We start from the raw sequence: 16,561 nt of genomic DNA, 5'->3' as shown, positions 1-16,561 counted from the left end.
TGGGGGACAGGGGGTGGGCTGGTGTGAAGGACTCCCTGGTCCAGAATGGGGTAACTGTGCCCCTGAAGGGCCAGGTGCACAGCCTGGGAGTCATTTTGGACTCACAGCTGTCCATGGACGCACAGGTCAATTCTGTATCCAGGGCAGCTGTCTACCAGCTCCATCTGGTACACAGGCTGAGACCCTACCTGCCCGGAGACTGCCTCACTAGAGTGCTGCATGCTCTTGTTATCTTCCGCTTTGACTACTGCAATGTCCTCTACGTGGGGCTACCTTTGAAGGTGACCAAGAAACTACAACTAATCCAGAACGCAGCAGCTAGTCTGGTGACTGGGAGTGGCCACCAAGACCATATAACACATGTCCTGAAAGACTTACATTGGCTCCCAGTACATTTCTGAGCACAATTCAAAGTGTTGGTGCTGACCTTTAAAGCCCTAAACGGCCTCGATGCAGTATACCTGAAGGAGCATCTCCACGCCCATCATTCTGCCCAGACACTGATGTCCAGCACCAAGGGCCTTCTGGCGGTTCCCTCACTGTGAGAAGCAAAGTGACAAGGAACCAGGCAGAGGGCCTTCTTGGTTGTGGCGCCCGCCCTGTGGAATGTCCTCCCATTAGATGTCAGAGAGATAAACAACTACCTGACATTTAGAAGACATCTGACGACAGCCCTGTTTAGGGACGTTTTTAATGTGTGACTTTTTAATGTATTTTTATTTCATTTTTTGGGAAGCCACCCAGAGTGGCTGGGGAAACCCAGCCAGATGGGCAGGGTACAAATATATTTGTAGTAGTAGTAGTAGTAGTAGTAGTAGTAGTAGTAGTAGTAGTAGTACTTTGTAGGATTTGATAATCTTTATAGGTCTTTTAAATTTCTAATCTATCTATCTATCATCTATCTATCTATCTATCCCCTCCCCCGTTTCCCTTTCTGTACTTCCTTATCCTTATAAAATTGAATATATATATATATTTAAAATTTACGGCTCCACAGTTTTCTGGGTCGCCCCATATTCATTACCCAACCACCTATGCTGCTCATGGCCAGATCACTTTGGGGCACTGCCATGCTGTAAAAAGATTCTCATGAAGCACAGATCCCCATGGATCCTTAGGTTTTTTTATGTTTGGTCACCCTGAAATCACTATCAAACCACACATGATGTATATGAACACAGAACGAACCACAAAAACCACAGAGCACAGCCAAGGAACAAACACTATATTAAATACTTTAATCCTCATGGATCGGCATGATTGTTAAATGGACTCCACCAAATTATATTGTAAGATCACACCAAAGTCCATGGAATGACCGACATACAAACGCTATCTGAAATGGTTCTGCATTAGCAAGAACATTGAAATAAAATGACATTCATATTCATAGCTTCCACTGTGAAGAACTGCACCTGGAAATTTTTGACACTGCTAAACCTCAAGAATGTCCAAGGCAGAGATTGTGATGATCTTACCTGTGAATGTAAATTATCAAACCAACTAGATGGAGACCACCAAAGTAACCATGAAAAACAATCACCTGTCTTGCGTCAATTCAGCTACTAATGGTTTTGGGACAAAAGTTGGTTGCTTTGCAGGGGTAGTAATTATAAATGGAGGTTTAACTGCAAGTTTTTTTGAGAACAGATTTTGTCAGTGCAAACTTTGAAATAGGGGGTTTCCAACGTGGTGCCCATGGGAATCATGTTGCCTGCTGACAGCTTTCCTGGAGTCCACCACATGTTTTTAGAAAAAGAACAGGATTAGTGGTGAATTGTGCCCAGCATGACTTCAGATTGTTCATGGTACATTTGATTGACTACAGGGGCATATGAAGGGGCAGCGGGGTGATGGTGCCCCAGGGTGCCATGCTGGGGGGAGAGTGACAGTAAGGTCGCTGTACTGGCTGCCGCTCTTGCGGCAACTGTACAGGCAGCCCCTTTCGCAGCGACCGTATGGGCCATACGGGCAGCTGCTCTCGCGGCGACTGTACAGGCTGCTGCTCACGTAGCGTCCGTACAGGCAGCTTCTCTCACGGCGGCCGTACAGGCTGTATGGGCAGCCGCTCTCCTGGCGACCATACGGGCAGCCATGCATGCACAGTCCGTACAGGACATCATCTAGGACTTGTTACCATATTATAGCTGCCACAAAATCTATCGGCATGCCACCAGAACCAGGGAAGCCTTGCCAGTTGCAGCTCACACAGTTGAAGTGAAATAAAAGACAGAAGAGTAGATCGGGAAGAAAGTTCCCCAGACTGCAGGAAAAGATAACAGTAGCTCCAGCATCTGATTCAGTGCAGGCTGCTGAGGGGTTTGACTCCTTAAGATCACCAGCTGACTATGAGACACCTGGAAAGCACTCAGCCTCAGATGACCTCCACTCCAAAAGGTGGGAAAGAGGATTTGACAGTGACCGATATTGATTATTTTGATAGCAGCCCCATATTCTCAACACAAAGTGAGAAGTGTTTGGACAAATCACTGATTTGTACATCAGTTCCCCCATGGCACAACTGTACCTTCCCCACACTCAGTCTACAAACCATGGGACTTTGGTTCAGTTGGCAACATCTGTGTGTATGACTATGACATAAACACACTGAAAGGATCAAACTGGATAAATGATCGCATAATAGATGCCTTTCTTGCCTCCAGGGTGATCATGGCCAAAGAGCTAGGTCACAATGGAACAATTTTCCCACTTACCGTACTTGCCACTTCATGCAGATATGTCAAAGATTGCCAGTGCAAGCTCTGAAGAACTGTTTGAGATTTGGAGTGCTAAAGAAAGATGTTTTGATTATTCCAGTAAATGACAGAGAAGTCCACTGGAAACTGATAGTAATCATTTTTAAAAGGAAGACCATGCTCTATCTAGATTCCAAACATGGATTGAACCACTCTGTGATTGATGCAATAACATCCTTCTTAGCATGTCTGTATGAGATGGATTCAAAATATCCCTTTAGTTTTGCGGCTGATCATTTTTTGCACCAACTGATATACCCAGGCAAGGTACCGTAATTCCAGTGACTACGGTCCTTTCACATGTACCATTGCCCATCTGATTGCTTCTGCTGCCCAATTACAGTTCATACAAAAGGATATGGCTGCCATTAGACCCTGGATTGCAAAAGAAATAATACAGTACTGTGGGAAAACCTATTTTGAAGGACAAGACAAATATTTTCAAGTGGAAATTGATGCTGTTCCTCCCAAGAAGAGACAAATCTTGAACGAGAGTTACATTACTGTGTCTCGATCATGCCCAGAGGGATGGAAGGATACACTAACCTATTGCTCAGATATCCTTGTTTGAAGGCTGCTGGTCACTATGTTTCTTGAAGGAAGGGTGCAGGAGGCCCAGTGGTGACCTAACTATGGCTTACTGTGAAGGAAACTGCAAGGACTGGTACCACTGCTTTCGCATAGGCATTGATTCAAAAGATCTTCCAGAGGTTTTTGTGTGTCCAGACTGTCAATCCACTGTGGCCAAATAGATTTTGAAACTGCGAACTGTCATATTCCACAGGTTGGTATAATACAGCAAAATCCAAACATATAGTTTTCATCATCATGGCAGGGATGGTCCTTTTCCATAGAATTCTTATTTATGGAGTTAGTTTTTATATCCTGCTTTTCTCTACTTGAAGGAGTCTCAAAGTAGCTAAAAATCTCCTTTCCCTTCCACCCCCACAACAGACACCTTGTGAGGTAGGTGGGGCTGAGAGAGTTCAGAGAGAAGTGTGACTGGCCCAAGGTCACCCAGCAGCTGCATGTGGAGGAGCGGGGAAGCGAACCCAGCTCACCAGATTAGAGTCCACCGCTCTTAACTACTACACCACAGAAACGTATCTCTTAAAACTCTGGAGCAAGCTGTTCAGTTCAGCCTCATAGTGATACTGATTTGTGGAGGGAAGGTTGGTGATGAGCAAGATCTGTTCCCATTTCCCAACACACAGAGACCATAGAGCAGTTTCTTTTGGGGGCTGAACCTGCAGAGTGTTTCTGTTCAGAATTTCCGTGGCAGAAATTGGCTAAGTGCCTTTATAAACATTCAGCTTCTCAAATCGAACCCCATCATGAAACTTTCAGGTGTAGCTGTTGGAGGTGGAGGGCAGAGAAGGTGCTAGTCCTTATCTCCCTCCTCCCAGCCTATCATTGCCCAATGGGCTGAATTTCAGGGCTTTTGCATGTAAAGGGCAAGCTTGTTCTTTACTTGTTTAGACTCTTTAAACTTGGAAACAGATATTTGGCTCCATGACCAAAATGACCAAAAGGGTCAGCTTCTAGAGGACTGGAAAGATCATAATTGTACTTCCCCTACCCTCAGCCCTAACTCCGTTGAGTATTTTTTGTTATGAGACTGAGTGTTTGGGGCTGATGCTGTAGCATTCTTGTCTGGGGGCTTGATGGAAAAACAGAAAAGTGACCCTCACCTAACTCTCCAATGCCCTTCAACAAGAATGCTGTGGGAAATATTGCTAAGCCCAAAGGGAGGCAAGAATTTGCTTCAGCTCACCTTGTTAATGGCAGAGCAAAAGCTATGCGTGTGTCATTCTCAATCAGTCTACTTTCAGGACTGATTTTAGAACCCTCTTATATCAGGCCACATGGTCACTGGAGGTGGCCCCATCATGCAAACATGACTATCCACACAGGGACCATCTATTTTTGTTTTTTTTCCTGATACTGGATTTTAAGTTACAGTTACACCTTTTAAAACAGCTGTCAGTATATCACACTGTATTCCACTTGCCTTCCAAAGGAACACGTGGCTCTCCCCACATAGCGGGTTAGGTTGAGACTGCTGATCCAAAGTAATCAGTAATTTTTACGGTAATTACAATCCTGCTTTCCCTTGTACCAGCTTACCTTGACTTCAGTAAGGCCTTTGAAAAGGTCCCCCATGATATTATTGCAAAACAACTAGTAAAATGTGGGCTAGACAAAGCTACTGTTAGGTGGATTTGTAATTGGTTGATGGGCTGAACCCAAAGAGTGCTCATCAGTGGCTCACCTTCATCCTGGAAAAAAATGACTACTGGGGTTCCACAAGGTTCTGTCCTGGGCCTGGTGCTATTCAATATTTTTATAAATGATTTGGGTGATGGAATAGAGGGTGTGCTAATCAAATTTGCAAATGACTGCAAACTGGGAGGGGTTGCTAATACACCAGAGGACAGGGTCAGAATTCAAAATGACCTGAATAGCCTAGAGAGCTGGGCCAAAACCAACAATATGGAGTTCAATAGGGAGAAATGTAAGGTACTGCACCTGGATAGAAAAAATGAAATGCACAGGTGGGGGACACTTGGCTTGACAACAGTACCTGTGAAAGGGATCTGGGAGTCTTAGTCGACCACAAGCTGAATATGAGTCAACAGTGTGATGTGGCAGCTAAGAATGCCAATGCAATTCTGGGCTGCATCAATAGGAGTATAGTGTCTAGATCAAGTGAAGGAATGCTACCACACTATTCTGGTTGGTTGGTCAGACCACACCTGAAATACTGTGTCCAGTTGAAGAAGGATATTGTCAAGTTGGAGCATGTCCAGAGGAGGGTGACCAAAATGTAAAAGGTCTGGAATTCAAGCCCTATGAGGAGAGACTTAGGGAGCTGGATTTGTTTAATCTAGAGAAGAGAAGATTAAGGAGTGACATGATAGCCATGTTTAAATATTTGATGGGATGTCATGTTGAAGAGGGAGCAAGCTTGTTTTCTGCTGTTCTAGAGACTAGGATGCAGAATAATGGATTCAAACTATAAGAAAAGAGATTCCACCTGGGCGTGGTAATCCAGTCAGGGAAAAAGGGAGGCATACTATGTTTAGGGCACCGTTTCCAGCCCCTTCCCCTTTTAGTGGATCCTAAAAAGGGCTGCTCAGTCATGGATACAGCTGCTGAGCTGCTCAACGGCCTCATTCCTTGAGTCAGAACAACTCGCCCATGTGTCGGTTCATGACTAGGGGCTTCACATTCCTGCCACAGTAGCCATTTAGTGATGGCCATGGGGGGAGGGTTGGGGGGGTTGGTTTTGGTTTTTGGAAGACGCCTGTGCGTGAATTTGTTTTATGTGTGTAGATTAGTGCACGCTGACCAACGCACAGTCTTCGCAGTAGGGCTCTGTTCTGATGGCATGAGTAGTCACGACAAACTGGTGGATCCTATCTGCTGCAGCCTTCATCCGCCTTCAGAGCCGTTGTAACACACTGCTTGTTATCACCCGCCTGTTCTGCCGTTGAGGACTTCTTGGATCAATCTTTGTCTAACTCCTTCCCTGTTATGTACTAAGCTTGGATCCTAGAACAATAGGCAAGTAGGATCCTAGAATGCAAGAACTGATTGGCTTGCAGGAAAAGACCAATCAGGCTCCAGGAGGGAAGCAGAATCAGCTGGTCAGACGGGACTCATTGTGTGAATAATGTATATAAAAGCCTGAGGTTTGGGGGGGAATTCAATCACTGTTTTACAAGCTGCAATAAAGAGCATGAAATCACTACAGGACTCTGAGCATATTTAATTTTCTTTGACCTTACCACCTTGGGTGACCCTGCTGGGAGTACGAGATTCCCAATGGCTTCACTCACAAGGGTCATAGGAATGTGCAAGCCCACTCACCATGACAAGTGAGAGAACTGAGATAGATTGCACCGAGCCCTGGTTCTCATTAGACAAAGCGTTCCACCAAAAAGGCTCTGGCTCTGGTTGAGGACAGCTGGATAGGTTTTGGGCCAGGGACCACCAGTAGGTTGCTGTTAGATGAGCGTCACACTCATGGGGGGTGTATTGGAAGATAATTCCCACAGATAAGAAAGGTCACAGACTGTTTAGGGCTTTAAAGATTAGCACCAAAACATTGAACCTGATTCGATACTCCACCTGGAGCCAATCCAGCTGATGAACAACCAACTGAATGTGGGCTCTCCACAAAGTCCAAGTAAGAACTCATGCATCTGCATTTTAGACCATTTGGAGTTTCTGGAGCAGTCTCAAGGGTAGCCCTGCATATCTCTCTCTCTCACTCTCTCTCTCTCTATCACATTTATACCCTGCACTCCCCGGCTCAGGTGTACAGCAAGTTAAAGTAGTCTAGTCTGCAGGTGACTACTGCATGGATCACCATGGCTAGGTTGGAAAGGGACAGGTACGGTACCAATCTCCTAACCTGACATAGATTCAAAAATTCCAGTTTGGCTACATTTGTGACCAATGCCTCCATAGAGACAGAAGCATCCCGGATCACACCGGGACTCCTGATAGCGACTACAGGTGACTATTCCGCCCCATTAAGAGCTGGGAGCTGGCAAACCAAACTGAAATTATTCTGGCCCAGCCATTGGACGCCCATCTTTAATGGATAGAGATTCAGCCGACTCCGTTTCCTCCACCCCAGCAAACACACCTAAAAATTGGCCAATATATCCAGGGTAGCATCTGGCAGTAGATCCATGATGTTTGTGGTCAGATCTGTGGTTATGTACAAGATTTTTGAATAAAGGGTGAATTTGGGGTTCCCCAATGCAAAAAGTGTGATGATCCATGAGGATCCGTGCTTCAAAACCACGTTTTTGAGCCATGGAGTGGCCAGGAAGCTGTGGATCCGTGTTTTTTGTGGTGCAGGCTGTGCCCATGGCCATGATGTGTGATTTGACGGTGAGTTTGGGTTGGCCAATGGAAAATGCGTGAGGATCCATAAGGATCCATGCTTTGAAATCACGTTTTTGGGCCACGGTATGGCCAGGAACCCGTGGATCCAAGTTTTTTGTGGTGCAAGCTGTGTCCCATGGCATGAAGTATGATTTGACAGTGATTTAGGGGTGGCCCAGTGCAAAAAGTGTGAGGATCCACGAGGATCCGTGCTTCAAAACTACATTTTTGGGCTATGGTGTCACCAGGAAGCCATGGATCCGTGATTTTTGTGGTGCAGGTTGTGCCCCTGGCCATGATGTGTGATTTGATGGTGAGTTTGGGCTGATCTAGTGCAAAAAGCGTGAGAATCAATGAGGATCCGTGCTTCAAAACCACGTTTTTGGGCCACGGTGTTGCCAGGAAGCCGTGGATCTCGGTTTTTGTGGTGCAGGCTGTGCCCCTGGCCATGATGTGTGATTTGACGGTGAATTTGGGCTGATCTAGTGCAAAAAGCATGAGGATCCATGAGGATCCGTGGTTCAAAACCATGTTTTTGGGCCACGGTATGACCAGGAAGCCGTGGATCCGTGATTTTTGTGGTGGATTCTGTGCCCCTGGCCATGATGCTTGATCTGATGGTGAGTTTGGGGTGGCCCAATGCAAAAAGCGTGAGGATCCATGAGGATCCATGCATCGGAACCACGTTTTTGGGCCACGGTATGGCCAGGCAGGCGTGGATCTGAGTTTTTTGTGGTGTAGGCTGTGCCCCTTGGTATGATATGTGATTTGACAGTGGGTTTGGGTTGGCCCAATGCAAAAAGCGTGAGGATCCATGAGGATCCGTGCTTCAAAACCACGTTTTTGGGCCACGGTATGGTCAGTAAGCCGTGGATCCGTGATTTTTGTGGTGCAGGCTGTGCCTCTGGACATGATGTGTGATTTGACGGTGAGTTTGGGGTGGCCCGATGCAAAAAGCTTGAGGATCCATGAGGATCCGTGCTTCAAAACCACGTTTTTGGGCCACGGTATGGTCAGGAAGCCATGGATCCATGATTTTTGTGGTGCAGGCTGTGCCCCTGGACATGATGTGTGATTTAACGGTGTGTTTGGGTTGGCCCAATGCGAAAAGTGTGAGGATCCATGAGGATCCGTGCTTTGGAACCACGTTTTTGGGCAGTGGTATGAACAGGAAGCTGTGGATCCTAGATTTCTTTGGTGCAAGTTGTATCCCTGGACATGATGTGTGATTTGACAGTGAGTTTGGGCTGGCCCAATGCAAAAAGTGTGAGGATCCATGAGGATCCGTGGTTCGGAACCACGTTTTTGGGCCACAGTATGGCCAGGAAGCCATGGATCCGTGATTTTTGTGGTGGATGCTGTGCCCCTGGCCATGAAGTTTGATCTGATGATGACTTTGGGCTGATCTTGTGCAAAAATCATGAAGATCCATGGGAATCCATGCTTCAAAACCACGTTTTTGGGCCACGGTATGGCCAGGCAGGCATAAGTTTTTTGTGGTGGATGTTGTGCCCCTGGCCATGATATGTGATTTGACAGGGAGTTTGGGTTGGCCCAATGCAAAAAGTGTGAGGATCCGTGCTTCGGAACCACGTTTTTGGGCCATGGAGTGGCCAGGAAGCCGTGGATCCGAGTTTTTTGTGGTGCAGGCTGTACCCCTGGGAATGATGTGTGATTTGACAGTGAGTTTGCGGTGGCCCAATGCAAAAAGCGTGAGGATCCATGAGGATCCGTGCTTCAAAACCACGTTTTTGGGCCATGGAGTGGCCAGGAAGCCGTGGATCCGAGTTTTTTGTGGTGCAGGCTGTGCCCCTGGGAATGATGTGTGATTTGACGGTGAGTTTGGGATGGCCCAATGCAAAAAGCGTGAGGATCCATGAGGATCCGTGCTTTGGAACCACGTTTTTGGGCCATGGAATGGCCAGGCAGCTGTGGATCCGAGTTTTTTGTGGTGCAGGCTGTGCCCCTGGGAATGATGTGTGATTTGACGGTGAGTTTGAGCTGATCTAGTGCAAAAAGCGTGAGGATCCATGAGGATCCGTGCTTCGGAACCACGTTTTTGGGCCTTGGAGTGGCCAGGAAGCCGTGGATCCGAGTTTTCTGTGGTGCAGGCTCTGCCCCTGGACATGATGTGTGATTTGACAGTGAGTTTGGGTTGGCCCAATGCAAAAAGAGTGAGGATCCATGAGGATCCGTGTTTTAAAACCACGTTTTTCGGCCATGGAGTGGCCAGGCAGGCGTGGATCTGAGTTTTTTGTGGTGTAGGCTGTGCCCCTGGGAATGATGTGTGATTTGACGGTGAGTTTGGGGTGGCCCAATGCAAAAAGCGTGAGGATCCATGAGGATCCGTGCTTCAAAACCACGTTTTTGGGCCTTGGAGTGGCCAGGAAGCTGTGGATCCAAGTTTTTTGTGGTGCAGGCAGTGCCCCTGGACATGATGTGTGATTTGACAGTGAGTTTGGGTTGGCCCAATGCAAAAAGCGTGAGGATCCATGAGGATCCGTGCTTTGGAACCACGTTTTTGGGCCATGGAGTGGCCAGGCAGCTGTGGATCCGAGTTTTTTGTGGTGCAGGCTGTGCCCCTGGGAATGATGTGTGATTTGACGGTGAGTTTGAGCTGATCTAGTGCAAAAAGCGTGAGGATCCATGAGGATCCGTGCTTTAAAACCACGTTTTTGGGCCATGGAGTGGCCAGGCAGGCGTGGATCTGAGTTTTTTGTGGTGCAGGCTGTGCCCCTGGGAATGATGTGTGATTTGACAGTGAGTTTGGGGTGGCCCAATGCAAAAAGAGTGAGGATCCATGAGGATCCGTGCTTTAAAACCACGTTTTTCGGCCATGGAGTGGCCAGGCAGGCGTGGATCTGAGTTTTTTGTGGTGTAGGCTGTGCCCCTGGGAATGATGTGTGATTTGACGGTGAGTTTGGGATGGCCCAATGCAAAAAGCGTGAGGATCCATGAGGATCCGTGCTTTGGAACCACGTTTTTGGGCCATGGAGTGGCCAGGCAGCTGTGGATCCGAGTTTTTTGTGGTGCAGGCTGTGCCCCTGGGAATGATGTGTGATTTGACGGTGAGTTTGAGCTGATCTAGTGCAAAAAGCGTGAGGATCCATGAGGATCCGTGCTTCGGAACCACGTTTTTGGGCCTTGGAGTGGCCAGGAAGCCGTGGATCCGAGTTTTTTGTGGTGCAGGCTGTGCCTCTGGACATGATGTGTGATTTGACGGTGAGTTTGGGTTGGCCCAATGCAAAAAGCGTGAGGATCCATGAGGATCCGTGCTTCAAAACCACGTTTTTGGGCCACGGTATGGTCAGTAAGCCGTGGATCCGTGATTTTTGTGGTGCAGGCTGTGCCTCTGGACATGATGTGTGATTTGACGGTGAGTTTGGGGTGGCCCGATGCAAAAAGCGTGAGGATCCATGAGGATCCGTGCTTCAAAACCACGTTTTTGGGCCACGGTATGGTCAGGAAGCCGTGGATCCGTGATTTTTGTGGTGCAGGCTGTGCCTCTGGACATGATGTGTGATTTGACGGTGAGTTTGGGGTGGCCCGATGCAAAAAGCGTGAGGATCCATGAGGATCTGTGGTTCGGAACCAAGTTTTTGGGCCACGGTTTCGCCAGGAAGTCGTGGATCTGTGATTTTTGTGTTGCATGCTGTGCCCATGGCCATGATGTTTGATCTGATGGTGACTTTGGGCTGATCTAGTGCAAAAATCATGAGGATTCATGAGGATCCGTGCTTCGGAACCACGTTTTTGGGCCAGGGCGTGGCCAGGCAGGTGTGGATCCGAGTTTTTTGTGGTGTAGGCTGTGCCCCTTACTATGATATGTGATTTGACGGTGAGTTTGGGTTGGCCCAATGCAGAAAGCGTGTGGATCCATGAAGATCCGTTCTTGAAAACCACGTTTTTGGGCCACGGTTTCGCCAGGAAGCCGTGGATCCGTGATTTTTGTGGTGGATGCTGTGCCCATGGCCATGATCTTTGATCTGATGATGACTTTGGGCTGATCTAGTGGAAAAATCATGAGGATCCATGAGGATCCGTGTTTTTTAACCATGTTTTTGCGCCCCTGCGCCCCCCCGAAACAGTGGATGCGTGATTTTTTTGATGCTTTCTACAGAGTAAGACATGGTCTACAATATCATGGTGGTTTTATTTAATTTGAATGAAAAAATCATATGAATTCATGAGGATCCGTGTAGATCCGCCTTTTACCTTTTTCCGTTGTATCAGAAGCTACTTCCTGTCTCATCCCCTGTTCAGTTACGTTTTCAGAATGGTCTCCCATTTCCTTTATGAATTGGTTCAAATACTGTTGTTGTTTAGTCGTTTAGTCGTATCTAACTCTTCGTGACCCCCTGGACCAGAGCACGCCAGGCCCTCCTGTCTTCCACTGCCTCCCGCAGTTTGGTCAAACTCATGCTGGTCGCTTCGAGAACAGTGTCCCACCATCTCGTCCTCCTTCGTCCCCTTCTCCTTGTGGCCTCCATCTTTCCCAACATCAGGGTCTTTTCCAGGGAGTCTTCTCTTCTCATGAGGTGGCCAAAGTCTTGGAGCCTCAGCTTCAGGATCTGTCCTTCCAGTGAGCACTCAGGGCTGATTTCCTTCCGAATGGAGAGGTCGGATCTTCTTGCAGTCCATGGGACTCTCAAGAGTTCAAATATACTGCACCTAAATTGGAAGGCTGCAGTACCGTGTTTCAACACTAGGTAGCGTTGTCACATTGGGTGAGATGGCTGCTGCAGAAGCCTTTGTGAATTTAGAATACAAAGCTGCAGTAGTAGTTTTGAGCCCAAAGGTGGCGCTGCTGCCCAAAGTCCTTGATTCTCTTAGCCAGGGGTAGGCAACCTAAGGCCCGTGGGCCTTCTCAATCCAGCCCAGGGACGGACGGGAACCAGCATGTTTTTACATGAGTAAAATGCGTCCTTTTATTTAAAATGCCTCTCTGGGTTATTTGTGGGGCATAGGAATTCATTCAATTTTTTTCACCAAAAGGGCTCTCCTCCTCCCAGAGGGGAGGGGTTGTGAGCGGGAGCAGCCTCCCACGGGGGGGGGGGGCAGGGAGGTGCATTTGACTCGCTGCTCCTGACTGCTTCTGCTGCAATCTATGCCTCCCAGCTGAGCAATAGTGCCGGCTGGTGGGCAGGGCTAAATGCGTTTAAACAGCCAGGCAGCACTCTTCTCCCAGTCTGTTCCTGCTTTCTTCGGATCGCCCACCCTCCCTCCCTCTTAGGTCAGCTTCTTTTTGCGTATGACCTTGCTATGGACTTCGGTTGGTCGCCTTGGTTGTCCAGGGGGCCTGGTAGGACTTTTTTATCCATTTGGCAAATTGGTACCAGCCGCCTCTTGGTTTTCTCATCTACCTCGTAGCAATTCATCACAACTTTCTGGAATTGGCGGTTAGGCATTGGGATATGTGTGCTGTGTTGGAGGATTGGGTATGCGCCATCATTTACCCCTCCTCTTTGGGGTATTCCGTTAAAGGAATCTGGTGGTCATGGATCCTGTCCGATGCCCGGCTAGGGGCTAGGGCCATGGCAGAACCCCCGGTGATGTCATGGGGGAGCTTCCAGTTGTATTTGCATCAACCAGCTCCTCCCATTGGTTGTTAACCCTGATATGACTCCCGGCTGTGGAGTCTGGTATTGCTGTTTCATCCAATGCCTAAGCCAATACTACTCACATGCTGTAACCAATAAAGTTATGGCCTAATTTTGCCCATTAACCTAAAATAATGTGTCTGTGTGTCTTATTATAATCCCATGGGGTGGAGGGTCCTCAGCTCACAATATAGTCTGGCCACCCACCACATGGTTCGAGGGACGGTGGGCCAGCCACAGCTGAAAAAGGTTGCTGACCCCGCTCTTAGCTGTGGCAGAAAGATAGGAATGCCTTCCCTCAGAGTTTGCCTTTCACCCCTGCTTTAGCCAGAGACCCTGGATTTGAGGTGCGGCCTCTTTTTCTCTAAGGTTGTATTCCTGAAATCGTTCAGTTTAGCAGTTTGAGAAGGTGGGTGGGCTTGCAATGGAGAGTTAGCACTTCAGTGGAATTGCAAGGGTTAGAGAGGCTAATCAACTGGGTGAAGGAGAGTTGCAGAGTTGCAGATGTCTGCAGAGTTAGAGATTTGCACTTTTCTTCAATTCAGAGGGTAGGGAAAAATCCCAGGGCTGGCATGCTTGCAGGCTGAGACTTTTGAGAACTTTCTTTGCAGACTGTAGGAGTGATTGCATACATTTGCAAATTTGCTCTAGGAGACCAAACACTTCTTTGCAGGAAGCAGACAGGGCTGGTTTCACATGCAAACATGTCCTCATGCACAGAGAAGATGCACATTCTTGTCAGAGAGAAAGAGGGCTGAGCATTCATTCCTTCTTACTGTTCTCTCTGGAGACTTCTCTAATATTCAACAAAACTCCACAAAGCTCTCATACGTAGATTTATTGAAGGTCATCAAGGCACATGTAGAAATATTACTGACATTCCAATAGGATGAAGTTCTCTTTGGAGTTCATGGAGTTATGGAAGAACGAATGAGTTCAAATGGCAAGACTGAGGGGAGCCATGCAATTAGGGAGACTCTGGGGAGGTAAATAGTTATTGCACAAAAACAATGTTCCCCCAATATTTGCATGCTAAACGTCTCAGATTCACCCTCCGGAAACTCAAAGTAGAGCTGGTGAAGGTCTGGAGGTCCGAAACCCTGGAGAGCCACTGAAAGGACTCATCCTGTCCCGCTGGTGAGCTTCTCCTTGGGATCGCTGGCTGGCATCTGTGACAGCAAAGAGGAATCCAGATGGGCCCTTGGTCTGACTTAGCGTAGAGCAGACAAGACTGAGCCAGACGGGCCCATGCTGTGAAGAGAGGTGTGTGCATTTGCCGGCTGCCAGAGTGCAGAACTTCTTCACACAGGACATAGTTTAAACTGTGACTCATCATGGGAGCGGTGGGTGCAGGGACAGCAAAGAAGGATGTAACAAAGGCCAGAAGGATCAGTTCTAGTGCTTTATTAAGAGAACGGTGTAAACTTACAGCCACTCAGCCTGTCAGGTCTCCCAGGCACAGGATGGACAACACGGCCAAGAGAAGGCCCAAGAAAACATTTAGACATTCTTTATACACAAAGCAGCAGACGTCACTTTGGCTAGGACTTTCCATCATTTCACTTGAACAGATGAGGGCATACATAGGTGGCAAATACCCAAGTCTTACAGGTAATTCCCCTTTCTGGGTTCAGAGCCCAGATAAGAGCAAAGAAACAAGTCAGTTCCTTATATCAAAGCAAGTGAATATAAACATTGCTCATTGCTCCAACGGCCAATTAATTGCATGCTAAAGCAACATAATTAAAAATAAAATAAAACATCCACAAACATTAAGAGTATTTTGAAACAATTTCTATACCCTCACAGATAAGTCACAAGGCTGCCAGGAATGATATCTTTCAGCTGCTGGATACCTGGGCCAACAGGAATGCTTCCAAATCTCCACCAAAGTAAATAATGAGGGAGGCAGACACCCTTCCAGAGAGGGCAATCCACAAATGGGGAGCCACCACCAAGAAGGCCCTGTCCCTGGTCAATGCCAATGGGGCAGAGTGCAGAGGCAGCAGCACCCAGAAGGCCTCACCTGCCTGGGAGCGCCTGAGATAGTTTGTGCTAGAGAATGTGCCCTTTAAGGCACTTGGATCCCAAGCCATTTAGGGCTTTGCTGGGCTCATATTCTTACTTATTAATGAAGGAACAGGCTGCCCCACTTACCAACCTAGCAGCTGCATTCTGCACCAGCAGCAGCCTCTGGACTGCCTTCAAGGGCAGCCCCACATAGAGGGCTTTGCAGTGGTCCAGCCTGCACGTCGCCAGCACATGGACAACGGAGGCCAGGCGATTCCAATCCAGAAATGACTGCAGCTGGCAAATAAGTTGGGCATAACCCCCCAAGGATGGGGACTGCCGTGACAAGTTGGAATCCAGGAGCACCCCCAAGCTACAAACCTATTCTACAACCCCCCCCGCCCACCTCCAGGACAGGTCACTCACCTAATTCCCATGCATGAGAAGTGTCTGTGTGACAGATATGTGATGGAGATGTGGCTCAGGAGGAGGCACAAGTCTGAGTCGCATATTCCGGGCATCCCCTGAAACCAGGAATTTCTGGGTTAAAATAGTTAACAAGATTAAAATAATTTCTGGAATTTTGTTATGTCTTAAGAGGTGTCCAAGTTCATAACAAGCAAACAATTTTCCAAAATATTTAGCCTATTATCATTCAGTTAATTACCACTGGGTAATTAAAGACGTGCATGGAATATGCCATCTTCTCCCTGTCTTTTCTTCTTCTCTGGCGATCCCTCATAGCCCAGTAAGATGGTCTTCCATGAACATGGTCTTAGCAGTGAGTCTGTAAGTGACTGTGGAGGCCAATTCTGGATCCACACGTCCTTCTACATTGGAGACATAGGTTTCCAGGCGGGAGTTGATCATGGTGAGGGTTTCCCAAGTGTACCTTCCTCTTAGCACGTTTCTCCCTTTCATCCTTAGTTTGAGTGTCTTCAAAGCCCAGGACCCCTTTGGTCAAGGCTGTTCTCCAGTTGGAGCACTCGCAGGCCAGTGTCTCCCAATATATCCAGTCTGGCTATTTGCCCATCCAGCCCAGTATTGCCTACTTGGACTGGCAGCAGCTCACCAGGGAGAGGTTCCTTTCCTCCCACCTCCTCCCTGGGAGCCATTTGAGGTCCCACTCGTGGCTTAGGAAGCACCCAGTGTTCTGGGACTGGAGAGAGAGACAGGGAAGGCTCCCCCCCGTTTTCCTATGGAGCAGTCCATTTATTGAGGACCCCCCCCCGCCCAGAGTGCCCTTAGGCTGCTCCCAGCCGCCCCTCCAGGAATATCCTCCGTGGCAGACTG

The sequence above is a fragment of the Podarcis liolepis genome, assembly GCF_965112155.1.
Source record: "Podarcis liolepis genome assembly, chromosome: 9".
NCBI classification, from domain to species: Eukaryota; Metazoa; Chordata; class Lepidosauria; order Squamata; family Lacertidae; genus Podarcis; species Podarcis liolepis.
The sequence above is the reverse complement of the archived record's forward strand: the minus strand, read 5'-3'. Positions refer to the sequence as shown.